The sequence below is a fragment of the Polypterus senegalus genome, chromosome 4, assembly GCF_016835505.1.
Source record: "Polypterus senegalus isolate Bchr_013 chromosome 4, ASM1683550v1, whole genome shotgun sequence".
Lineage (NCBI taxonomy): Eukaryota > Metazoa > Chordata > Cladistia > Polypteriformes > Polypteridae > Polypterus > Polypterus senegalus.
In genome coordinates, this window is record NC_053157.1 from 141,326,758 (window position 1) to 141,340,632 (window position 13,875).

Consider the following 13,875-nt stretch of genomic DNA (forward strand, 5'->3'; position numbering starts at 1 on the left):
TCAAATGAGGTATTTTCCTACTTGTAATTACCATTGATATTAATATGTTTATCTAAGGCACATTGCTACGTTCTTGCCACAGACTACTATTGGCATAATGCCATCTTGGTGTTCACAAAAACTAATAGAGGTTTTCCTGTAAAAATCTGCTTTTTTAAACATTGTTTTTCAAGTACATTAAAAGTTATAATGTCCAGTACTTAACACTAAAATCGCCACAGATTCTTTCAGGACTAAACCACCAGGGGGTACATCAAGTGGCATCTGAATTCTTTTGTTCTCACTAATCAGCTTGGCTTCCTGATAATGGCTCCTATTTCCTTATCACCAAAAACCACAGATAGCCTAATACAGCTTGAGTGAATGCAGAAATAAAATAATTTCTTGGCACACGGCATGCATTTTATATACTGTGTAAATATATATATATATATATATATATATATATATATATATATATATATATATATATATATATATTTTTTTTTTTTTAAAACACAAAAGAACAAATATAAAGATTTACGGAGTTCACCCCATTCACTAGTATTTTCAAGACTGAGTCACAACAAGACTAAACAAGAGGATTAAAATTTCTGGTTACAGAGAGAGGAGACAGGAAGGGGTGGGATCACGGCAGGAAGTGATGTCTCATAGGAAGACATGTTGAAGCAAAGTAGGTGTAGTCTTAGGCAGGTTTTCCTTCTGCTGGTCTGTGAAGGAAGGAGCAAAGGTATTAGTGTATAATAACCCCAGTCTCTGTGTCTTACTCCCAGTTAAGCCTTAAGCCCTTAGACTGCCTCCCAAGTGCATGTGTGTAACAATATACAGTATATATACAGTATATACACACACATATAAATATATATATATACAGTATATTCACTTAAATGTTAGCATGTTTTTCATAATAATAATAAAAATACTGTAAACCTCAGAGTTGCATGGCATCATGGCAAAAAATAGTTTCAGTATTTATTAATGAACAGCAAAATTTCAATTAGCTGGGAAAATAATACATACATGAAGTAGAAAGTAATTTTCATGTTGACACTTTACAAAGTTTTCCTTTTGCTTACATTCTCCATTGTTGCACTATTGTGTTCCACTGGGAGTAAGAACAACTTGAAGGGGTGCAGTGACACAAGCGGCTTTCCAAAGCTGCTCTCTGACTTGCATAAAATCCCTTTCATTGTAAAAATCATATTGACACTTTTCAATCAGCTGGAAACATAAAATATATTAAGTTAAAATGATTTTTTGCCATATATAATAAATAGTTTGTAAAATGACATCATTACTTAGATATTTCACAAATTATGTAGGTAAATGGCAGGGTGCATGATGGACTGAGTATAATACTACCCCAACAGCAGTCTGTTATCATTTTTGCAGTTTGAGGGGCATGCATGCTAAAAATGGGCACACTGTATTCACTTTAATTTTGTTGTTTGCACATTCTGCAGTACATCTGTCTCCATGACCATCTTTTGCTTCATTTCACTGTGGCCTGGCAGCTCCCATCTTATTTTGTTCACAGTTCAGTAAGGATCATGCCCTGTTTATTAGTAACTGTTGATGCTTCCAGTTGTGTCAGCATCTTCATCCTTCTTCAACTGAGCCACATAAGGATGGGTAGGCTGGTGGAGATCCAAACTTGTGCTAATATTAACTTAAACTATTTCTAATGGTTTGGGGTTGAGGAAACTGAGGTCCCTCTTAGATGTCTGAACATGCACTGATATAAATACATTATTTCAAAGACTGGTGGAGTGTCCATTGGAAGTGCAAAAGCATATTGAAAGTGAAACAGCCATTATAACAAAATGTGGAAAGTCCTGGTGCACAAACATTGCTGGTACTCTTATGCTCAGAAAGGAAAATGCTACTTTTATCACTGTGGAAAGTGATGTGAAAATATCATCAGTAGTGACATTTCTCACGTTGCTTGTGAAAGGCTCAAGAGTCGTATTAACAGTTACACTGTGTTTTCCAGGAATCAAAAGTGATCCTTCTCCAAATAAGTATGAGGGGTGACCCAAATATTTCCAGAATCGGTCGATAGTTATCGACTGTGCTGCTAAATATTGGATACATACAGTGTTGATAATCAGTGCATCTTGTGACATCTCGCTGAGTTGATGGTGGGGATATTTCTGACATTTATTCCACAGTCATGCACGTGACTTAGGCTATATAAAATCGCATTTTTGCATATTGACAAACTTGTTGATAAAGAGTTTCCCAGTAAACAAACCATTAATAAGCAATATTACACTGAACTGTTTAGAAGCATGAACAAAAAAAGTAGCTGGAGTGGTGGAGCACTCAAAAGTACATTTTGGTCCATGACTCTGCACCTGCACACACTGCTGCACCATGCACCTGCACACACTGCATTATCAGTCAAAGTTTCTGCCTAACAGCTCCCATATTCACCAAACACATACTGCCACCGCTTTACCACAGCTTGCTGTGACTTTTTTTTGTTCACAAAGTTAAAATTGAGACTGAAGAGAAGATAATTTGCTACCATGTTAGAGATCCAGAAAAACATGCAGGTGATTTTAGACATAGTAAGAAAAGAGGTGCAAAATGTAACAACTGGTATGTCTGCCCTTACTTAAAACGCATGATGAAGTTCTACAGAGACTAAGCCAATGTCTGATATAGCAGCAAAACTATCACTAGAAAATATGCACAGCTCCTATCAGTTTTATGAAGGCAAAAGATAACGTGCGGGATGACACATAGTGGAAGAATTAATATGCAAATAAGTACTTGGAATATAAAGTATACAGCCAGAATCAATCTGACATGTGCTATTCTCTTTCATCTCTTTTTATCTATCTCTTGTTCCATCCACAATGTGCCATCTCATGTGTTTCTTACCTTCTTATCAAGTTCATGGATGTTGGGATCTTAGTTTTACGCCAGTAATTTCCTCCATCACTATGCTCCTGTCCGCCTACTAAGGTTCACTGAGTCTAGCAATCTTGTTGTGCCACCAGCTAACCTTCATTTTATGGGTGACTGAACTTTCAGCTCTATAGTGCCTAGACTTTGGAACGACCTACCTAAATTAATGAGATCAGCAAAATCAATTCATTCTTTAAAATAACAACTTAAAACCCATTTGTTCAGAAAGGCATTTAACGTACCCTCAACTTCCTGACCCTTATTTCAGCTTAACCCCTCTGTCCAGATGCCCAGAAAGATTTGTGCTAGTACCATCAATTGTGTTATTTGTTCAGAGTTTTACAAAGTAGTATTTGTATTTTTGTATTCTATTCTAGTTTATTGTCGCTTATTCTATTTCAGTGCTTTGTATATCCTGTTTTATCTTTATTTAGTATTTTATGCAGATATTATTTGTATCCATTTTGTATATGCCCTGTAGTTCTTTCTAAATTTCTGTGAAGTGCTTTGAGCATGGGAAAGGTGCTATATAAATAAAATGTATTATTATTATTATTATTATTTACTATCTGGCAGCATTAGACACGAATCAGAGACCAAACCTGGGTTGAACGCCAGTCCATCACAGTGCACATACCGTATATCTTCCAATAGTAGCCCTGGCATTTATTCAAAAAATTATTCAGACGGCCCGGTGTTTAAAAGAGACCGATGGTTGTTGGAGACCGGCTATTATTGGTGATGGGTATGGTGATGGGTAAACGGGGTTCATTTGGCAGTAAAATATGGTATGGTACCGTATTTACGGCCACAAAATGTAGGCAACAACACCGGATGAACATTTCAGGATTTAATTAAATTATCAGTACAGCAGTACAGTATTATTAAAGCAGTATACGGTATTACCATAAGCATGAAAAACAGGTACGGTAGATGTCTACTGAACTTTCTTGCCAATGATGCCACCAGCACTGGCCTGCACCAGTCTGAATTTCGCACGAAAGCACTCATCAGCCCGACAAGTCCCCTGCGGAATGCAAGGAAATGCAATAAGCTCCAAACTCACGCATATACATATACATTACAACATGAGATTGGATAAGATACAATAAAGTACAGTACTTACCATCTACTCGTTGTCTGAATTGGTAATGATTGCTTCATTATTTGTGAATTCTTCTTCATCTTCCTCTTCTTGTGATGACAATACAGATACTCCCATTGTTTGTTGTTGCACAGTAATCAGTTTCGCACTCCCAGCATGGCATGGCTGGCCCTCCTTAAAGCAGTGGATAAGATCGTCCTCAGATCCATCGCATGCATTGATGATTCCACAATCCTTGAAGGATTTTCTTATCATTTCTGGGGTGATTTCTTGCCAAGCTGATATTATTCACGTTACTTACAAACGTAGTGCCGGCACTTTCAAATTTCCACCAGCTGTAAACCCCTTATCTTCTTCCCCTGCCATCCAATTATCATAAAACTCTTGAAGCTTGTCTTTGAGGGGTTTATTCCAAACAACATCAGCAGGTTGGATGTACTTGATGCAACCACCAGGGATAACTACCATTGACATTTTATATTTCTTCAGTTCTTGTTTGTTTCCTCACTGATGTGACAGTGGTAAGTGTCCCAGACAAGAAGTCTCTTCCTTAAACAGAAAACACAAACTTTCTGCAACCACATTATTGTTAATTCCTGATTCATCCATCCGTTTGTTGAGGTCTCTACCACAGCTTCTTGGACATCCTGTAGCCTTGCCACTTCTCTTTGCGCCCCGAAATACAATAAACGGCTTCAATTTTGTGCCATCTGCTTTCACTGCCAATGTGACAGTGAAATGAGATTTCTCGTTAACAGAAGTTTTTAATGTAACACTCCTATTGCCAGTTGGTTTGACTGTTGTAGAACCAGGCATGACGAACCAAGCAGATGTCTCGTCCATTCCAATGATTTCGCCATCCTTAACTCCATCTGCAGTTCGCTGATTGGCAACCCACATCACAAAAGAGACAAACTTGTCAATAACTTGTTCTGGATCCTTCTGCGCCAGTGATGTCTTCTGATGGAGCGATAAATGATGTTGTTTCATAAATTTGTCAAGCCAGCCAGCACTGGTTACGAATGTTTCTTTTCCTTTTGAAGCATCATCAATCCCCGTATCAAAAATCCTCTTCGCTTTTGTGCGGAACATTTTCCTGGAGACACACGCACCTTTGAGTCTTTGTTCAATAATCCATGATAACACCAGTTCATCTAATTCTTCGCTCACTTTCTTAGCTCCTCCACCAGGCAATCGTTTACTTCCGGCACCTTTTTCTGCCACCGTTTTCTCAATATCAGTCATCTGCTTGCGCCATTCTCGGATACGTTTTGGATCCACCCCAAAATGTTGTGCAGCTTCTTTGTCTGAATGTCCTTTTGCGTATGTTACTGCACGGAGTTTGAATGGAAAAGGCGGTGGATTGGAGATCGGCGTTTACTACAGACTGGAGCTTAAAGGAGACCGGCTACTATTGGAGACCGGCATCTATTTGTCGTGACATCTCTTCAAACCCGGCGTTTATTGGAAACGGGCGTCAATAAGAAGTTATACGGTACTCACAAAGGAGTAATTTAATTTAGAGTAATTTAAAGTTGACTTTATGTTTAGATTGAAAATATGACTTACCAATATAATACAGTGTATATATGTTATATATATTTTAACATCAGTGTTCAGGAAAACTACAAAATGGACCCAATGTCCTTCCAATGACTAATGTTATCTGCATTGATTATGGCAAGAAAAGTATGACCACACTTAAAATGATGCTAATCATAGTTTGAATATATACAAAATATATTCACTGAACTGGCAGGAATGGTATCACTTTTGCTATTATTGCAAGAAGGCATAACATCACTTCCTCTGCCATTTTTCTTGAATGACACAGGACCAGCAGTGTCCCCTCAACCTTCCTGACCACTTTTTTTCTCCTTTGATTCTTCCTCTTCCCCTTGTGCTGCCATTGGCCACTGTTTAGCCTCTTCCCCATGCACCAGCATCATTTGCCGTTGAACCTCTTCCCCACCGTGTTTTACAATTTAAATGTCTTTTAATTCATGATTAACACTATTGTGCCAGCAAAGCTGCTTGGCAAACTCCTACATTTAGGATTCTGTGCCGCCCACTATCATTAACCAACAGACCTCAGCTTTGCAGACTGGCAGCATGACATGCTTCATGCCAACCCTCAACAGGGGCACTCCAAAGTGTAGTATGCTGAGCCCTCTGTTGTAACTATGTGTCCAGATACTGCACCAACTCTATAATTTGCTGATGATGCTACCATTACATGCCTGATTACCAACAAGGATTAGCCAAATAAAGACAAGTGGTCTTCTTGCTGAGTTAGTGGTATGATGAAAATAATTTGGCCTTAAATGTCAGCAAAACCAAAAACCTGGGGCCTCATGAATAATGGCGTGGGTAGAATTCACAGTAAAACATGGCATAAGGACAAAAGCGGAAATGTTTGTACGCATAAAAAAATCCAGATGCATAAATCTGTGTGTTCGGCAACTTCCATGTTCTTCTGCTCCATAAATCACGGTCACCGTGAAAAGTAATGCACGTGCATGCGCCTGCTGCCACTTCCCAAACTCCTCCCAGAATTATGTCTCTTTGAATATGCAAATCAATATAAATAGCCCTTAAGCTCAGCGTTCTGTGAAAAGAATTTCAGCGAATAACAAGTGGAGGCAAGGAAAAACACACTATTTGTTGGTTTAAACAGTGGTATAAACAACTGAAGGAAATTGATCGAGGGTCATAGAGTGTCAGAGAAACTTGAAAGCTCAAGTTCACAAAGTCGCACAGTGCCCAAAATAAAAAAGAAGTTGTCAGATATCAAAGTTGCCGTGAAAAGGCTAGTCGTAGCCCACCGTCTGAGTGTCATATGAAAGTTTATTAGGGTACAGAGAAAAAAAATAGGCACTCAGTGGGAAAAATCACGAAATGTCAACTTTAATCACGAAATTTCCACTTTAATCACGTGGCTTATTTAGTCATTAAAGTAGAGCATCATAAACTTCATCTTAAAATCGTTTAATTTACTAGTTTCTCAAATTCCATCGTAACTAAAGTAGCACGTTAAATGCTTTGTTTTGTATTTGATCTTCTATGTGTTCCATGTGTGTGAATCACTACGTGCTCCTTAAACGAACACAGAATCCATTACATTTATGATATTACAGTTCTCTGAATAATTAAAATATTGAGATGTATACTTGATATCATTTTCATGATGATAGGAGTTAAAGCATGTTATTAAACATGGGAACACGGTGGTGCAGTGATTGTTCATGCCTCACGCACGCGACCTTTGATGAAATAATTTATTGCAGCAGTACTGTCTCTTTCAAGCATATTAACCTCCAGTTTCTGTCCTTCCTTTTCTTTCTCCAAATACCCAATCACCACACAATCAGCTCTGTAATAGACGTTAAGCCATCTGTAAGCTTAGAATGCCGATTCTGAATTTTTCTGAAGGGACAAGTAAAAATATCACTATATGCACATGACATTCTAATTCCAACAGCCAGGCCTATTACAGTAAATATGTACTATGATGAGATCACCATGAGATGGTTCTATACTGAATGTACACTGAAACTGACCCACTATTTTATTTCTTATTATTTGACAACAATGAAAAAAAATTCAAGCACCATTTGGTATATGTTGATCTGAATTTTTGCTAAATTCTGCTTTTGCAGACTAGTTTAACATTGTTTTCAAATCTGTATGAAACTGTTTTAAGGTGAATCATGTAGGTCTCAGATGTGAAGATTATTCAAAATGCTGAATTATGTAAATTTTATGGCTGTGACATACCAATCAGTTGTTGTGGGCATGGCATATTTTACACATATAGCTTTTAGACATGAAAACATTGATAGATCAATAAACGGCTAAATTTCCTAAACTGTGTCCCTGTCAGTTTTACAATAGATTTTATTTATAGCACTGTCTTGGATCCCTTTTAAAAATCTGTGGAGTTTAAAGTTTTACATGCGTATGATTTGGTGATGGAAAGGCAAAACACATTTGTAAACACATCTTTGTGCATATAATATGTGCTTGTACCTATGTACATGTTTCTTCCAAAATCAAGACCTTGCTGAATTTTCAATACAGTAGACCCCCGCGAAGTCGCGGTTCAGGATTCCTGGACTCAGTCATTCACAGATTTATTCTTAGAACCTAACTATTAATTGTTAGCGGAAAGCACAAATATCCTCCGCAATTTTTTATGGCTTTTTTCATGGCAGTACTGTGCTGTAGATATAACAGGAAGCAACCGCTGAGGGAAACGCGGTTTGAGATGGTGAAAGTAGCCAATCCAAGAACGTTATTCATTTCTCCTTGCTGCTGATTGATTGCTGCCATGTGACGTGTCTCCAGGTGAATGGGTTTACCACCGCAGTTTGGGATGGTGAAAGAAGCCAATCCGAGAGCGTTATTCATTTCTCCTTGCTGATGATTGCCTGCTGCTTTGTGACGCGTCTCCAGCTGAGTGTCCTTGTGTTTTCTATTTTGTTATTGTTTTGTTATTCTTAAACGCACACAATGTTGTTGAATCGCTGTGCACCTTCTAAGGAACCTAAGTGCCAGAAAAAGTTTAAAACACTCCAGGAGAAGGTTGAACTACTGGATTTGCTCCAGGAACTAAAAAGTTATGCTGCAGTAGCGCGCCACTATGGCATTAATGAAAGCACTGTATGCTACATAAAGAAGAACGAAGCAGCAATCTGGATTACCGTATCTGTAACAGTATCAGTGATAGTGCCAAAAAGGTAATGACCGTAAGGAATAAAAATATAATCAGGATGGAATCTGCCTTGGCACTGTGGATCACCGACTGCAGGAAGAACATCCTATTGGACGATAACATCATTCGTGAGAAAGCACGGAAATTGTACCAGCAGTTCGTTACAGGAGACAATGTAGCAACTTCCTATCAAAATGTTCTTGAAACCTATAAAGAAAAGCCAGCATGAAACCCCACCAGAAGAAGACCCATACAAAGATACAACTCCTCCTGAAGCGCCTGAAGAAGAGGCACCAGCTGAGGAGTTTTAAATCCTGTGCATTGTACTGCACAGCTACTTCATCATCATCATCATCATCAATATCATTCATCATTGGTGAGTACCTGTACATTTTACTGTATTTTCATTAAATGAAATTATTATTTATTTACTCCGTTTATAAGAAAGAAAACTACAGCACATACCAAAGAAAACGTGCATGCATGAATTACAGTACATATAGCGGTAACATCGGTATTTTACATTCTTCACTGCGGGAGACATAACAGTACAGTACTGTACAGTATACGGGTGTACCTTTACATTTTGTTTTTAGATAATGTATTAAGGTCATTTTTTAGGTAATGTATTAATATATTAATGTATTAAGCTGAGTTTGCAACGAAATTAAAGTGCTTTGGGGGCATACTGTATTTAGGGTTGAAACTATAAAAATAGGCATTTAAAAGGCATTTTTAGCCACATCCAAAAGTTGCAGTATTTCACAATTCGCGGGTGCTCTAGGAACATAACCATCACAAATTTTCGGGGTGTACTGTACCATATTTCCACGACTGCTGAAGGCCTGTACGCTGGAACTGGGGAGTCCTCTACAGCGCATCTTCAACCTGAGCCTGGAACAGGGGAGAGTCACGAGGCTTTGGAAAACACCAAAGGTGTCACGTCCTAGTGAGCTGAATGACTTCCGGCCTGTTGCTCTGACGTCACATGTGATGAAGACCATGGAGCGTCTCCTGCTTCACCACCTGAGGCCACAGGTCCACCACGCCCTCGACCCTCTGCAGTTCACATACCAGGAGAAGGTGGAAGCGGAGGATGCCATCATCTATATGCTACACCGATCCCTCTCCCACTTGGACAGAGGTAGTGGTGCTGTAAGAATTATGTTTTTGGACTTCTCTAGCGCCTTTAACACCATCCAACCTCTGCTCCTTAGGGACAAGCTGACAGAGATGGGAGTAGATTCACACCTGGTGGCATGGATCGTGGACTATCTTACAGACAGACCTCAGTATGTGCGTCTCGGGAACTGCAAGTCTGACATTGTGGTCAGCAACACATGAGCACCGCAGGGGACTGTACTTTCTCCGATCCTGTTCAGCCTATATACATCAGACTTCCAATACGATTCGGAGTCCTGCCACATGAAAAAGTTTGCTGACGACACTGCTATTGTGGGCTGCATCAGGAGTGGGCAGGAATAGGAGTATAGGAAGCTAATCAAAGACTTTGTTAAATGGTGTGACTCAAACCACTAACACTTGGACATCAGCACTTGAACACTGGTGGTGGATTTTAGGAGGCCCAGGCCCCTCATGGACCCCGTGATCATCAGAGGAGACTGTGTGCAGAGGGTACAGACCTTTAAGTACCTGAGAGTGCAGCTGGATGATAAATTTGACTGGACTCCCAATAATGATGCTCTGTGTAAGAAAGGTCAGAGCCAACTATACTTCCTTAGAAGGTTGGCATCCTTCAACATCTGCAATAAGATGCTGCAGATGTTCTACCAGATTCCACCAGGTGGCAGTGCGAGATATAATCACGGTGAGAAGATGTTCAACTTCGCTGTGTTGTGTATTGCCCGAAACATCCATTAAATAACGAGGACACATTCCCACAATATCTGTGAAAAGAATGTTTAATGATTACTTCCATCAAAATCTGGGGATGTGCCCATTCCAGCTAGCATTACAGTATTCATTATTTAAATGAATTTAATGAATTATCTGTAAAATGTAACATACATACTTTAAAGCATTTCATCATGAAAGTGATATCAAGTATAAATGTAAGGATTCTGAATGTGCAGAGAGTTGGAATACAAAATGTGATCCAAAATTTGCCAGAATGCATTTATTCTGCAGCCAGAAGGGTTTAGTTATATTAATTGCCGCTAGATAGCAGTTCAAGTTGTCCTTGAGAGCTGTTATCACGTGTTATAACATCAGCGCAGTTGTTTTCAAGTTGCAGTTTTCGTTTAAACTTCCGTTGTGTCTGTGAAGGATTGTTTGTGAAAATGAGTGATTTGAACGACCCAAAAAGCTTGACAAGTTCACAGCAACACCAAGTCAATGCTCATTTGCTTCTTTGATGTGAAGGGTGTCATCCACAAGGAATTTGTGCCACAAGGACAGACGGTGAATGGAGCATTCTACAGGGATGTTCTAAGGTGTTTGTGAAATCAAATTTGCTGAACACACCCTTAGATGTGGGCTGACAAGTCATTTCTTTTGCATCATGACAATGCACCAGCTCACACATCTCTGATTGTGTGCAAATTTTTGGCTTCTACAAAGTTTACTGCCATTCCCCACTCTCCGTATTCCCCTGATTTAGTGCCATTTGATTTTTTTTTATTTCCTAAGATGAAGATGAGGCTCAAGGGATGCAGATTTGAGACGGTGGAGGAGATCGAAGCGGTAACAACCAACATCTTGAACACACTGACAAAAAACGACTTCCAGAGGTGCTTCGTAAGGTTGAAAACTCGTTGGGATTGGTATATCAACTCAGTGGGTGACTATTTGAAGGAACTGTTCACCATTAATTGTTATTTGGTGTGTATGCTTTTAAATAAATACATTCCGGGAACTTTTGGATCGCACCTCATATAATAAATTTAATGTGTTCTGTGAGGTAATCTATTGCTGCTTGCTGCTGCTGTCAGGTCAGGAGAAAGCCCCAGAAGCATGTAGCGATTAACAACTGGGTCTGTTTAAAGATGACGTTTACGACGGTCTACTTTAATGTTAAAGTAAGCTCACCATATCCTTATTTTTTTTCTCTATGGCTCAAATCCACTGCCTTACATTCTGATGTCATTGTGAAGGTGCAAAAAAAAAATACATTCCGGCATTCATTGAGAAAAACTCAACCAGTTGACCAGTGTTTCGTCTGTTAAAGAAGCTAGGAAACTGATTGTTGAAACTCAGGAATTTTGCAAAAGAGGGGGTCTACATCTTCATAACTTTAATTCAAATGTGAAAGAAATTCTCGACTGTGTAGATCCCTCGGATAGGGCAACAAACACTCTTAATCTTAATTTGGATTCAACAGCAGACCGCGTACTTGTTATTCAATGGTTGATAGAAAGCAATACCTTCAGCTATGATGTTATTTTAAAAAATCAGTGTTCAACACGCCACGGCATTCTGTCCGTCATTGCCTCTCTATATGATCCATTCGGGTTTGTTCCTCCATTTACTCTAAATGGAAAGTGCATCCTGTAGGAGTTGTGCCGTAGAAACATTGGATGGGATGATCCACTCCCAGAAGACCTACACCTACGGTGGGCTGAATGGAGAAATGGTATCCAAAGTTTAAGAGAAGTTAAAATACAGACATGTTATCACCCACAAAACTTTGGCAACATTGTCAGAACAGAACTGCACCACTTCTCAGATGCTAGCTGTATTGGATATGGTGTATGTTCTTAAGTGAGATTTAAGAATACAAATGGTGATGTTTACTGCAATCTAGTAATGGCTAAAGCAAGAGTTGCACCTACAAAAATTACAAGCATTCCAAGACTGGAACTTTCAGCTGCTGTAGTTTCTACCAGAATGAATGTTATGTTAAAAGCTGAACTAGAGATTAAAGTTGATTAAGAATTCTTCTGGACAGACACAAAGGTTGTACTGGCTTACATCAACAATGAAGCGCGAAGGTTTTTTATGTATTTGTTGCTAATCGTGTCCAACTAATAAGGGAAACCACAGATCCCAACCAGTGGTATTATGTTGACACAGCAGAAAACCCTGCTGACTATGCCTCCAGAGGTCTTCATGCTTCTGACATCTCTATGTCAATCTTGTTGTCAGGACCTAAATTTTTGTGGCAGCAAGAAGTGAATCCTACAACTGACCTTTTAGCCGAGTTACTTGTGGGTAATCCTGAAGTTAAATCAACAAGAGTCAGCAAACACATGGACATTCTTAGCCGGCGGAGTCGGTTTTCTTCATGGACAACACTTCTTAAGGTGGTTGCAAGAATAAAGAGACTGGGGTCTAAACAAGAAAATCACTGTGACCTGGTGTCCACAGAAGAATGTGAAAGAGCTGCAGAAACGGTCATAAAGCTTATTCAACAGCAAGCCTTTTGTCAAGAAATACTCTTTCAAGTGCGAGTCCTCTCTTCTACCTTGACGCCATTTTGGTTAGAGGAATTCTTTGTGTTGGTGGAAGACTGAAGAAGTCTTCTCTCAGTCAGGAATTAAAACACTCCATCATTATTCCAAAGGACAGTCACATCATCAAGTTGATTCTGTTCTATTATCACAATAAGATCTGTCATCAAGGCTGAAGTCAAACCTTAATGGAACTTAGAGTCAATGGATTTTGGGTCATAGGTGGGAGCAAAACACAACTGTGTTTTATGCAGGAAACTTTAACGAGCAGGAGAGGAGCAAAGAATGGCTGATATCCCTAAACAGCGTGTTGAAGTTTCAGCTCCATTCACATTTTGTGGAATGGACTGCTTTGGACCCTTCCTCATCAAGAGGGCTCGCAAGGAATACAAAAGATATGGCCTGATCTTCACATGCTTCTCATCTCGAGCTATACACATTGAAATGCTTGATGATCTGTCAACAGACGCATTTATCAATGCTCTGAGGTGTTTCATTAGTCTTCGAGGAGCTGTTCGTCAACTCCATTGTAACCAGGGGTCAAACTTTGTAGGTGCCAAGAATGAATTCAGAGAAGTACTCAAGTAATGCGATAACAAGGCACTCACGGTTTTCCTAACTGAAAAACAATGCAAGTTTTTCTTAATTGCTCCCTCAGAAAGCCATGCTGGTGGTGTTTGGGAATGGCAGATTCGTACTGTTCAAAGTGTGCTGAATGCCACATTTGCTCA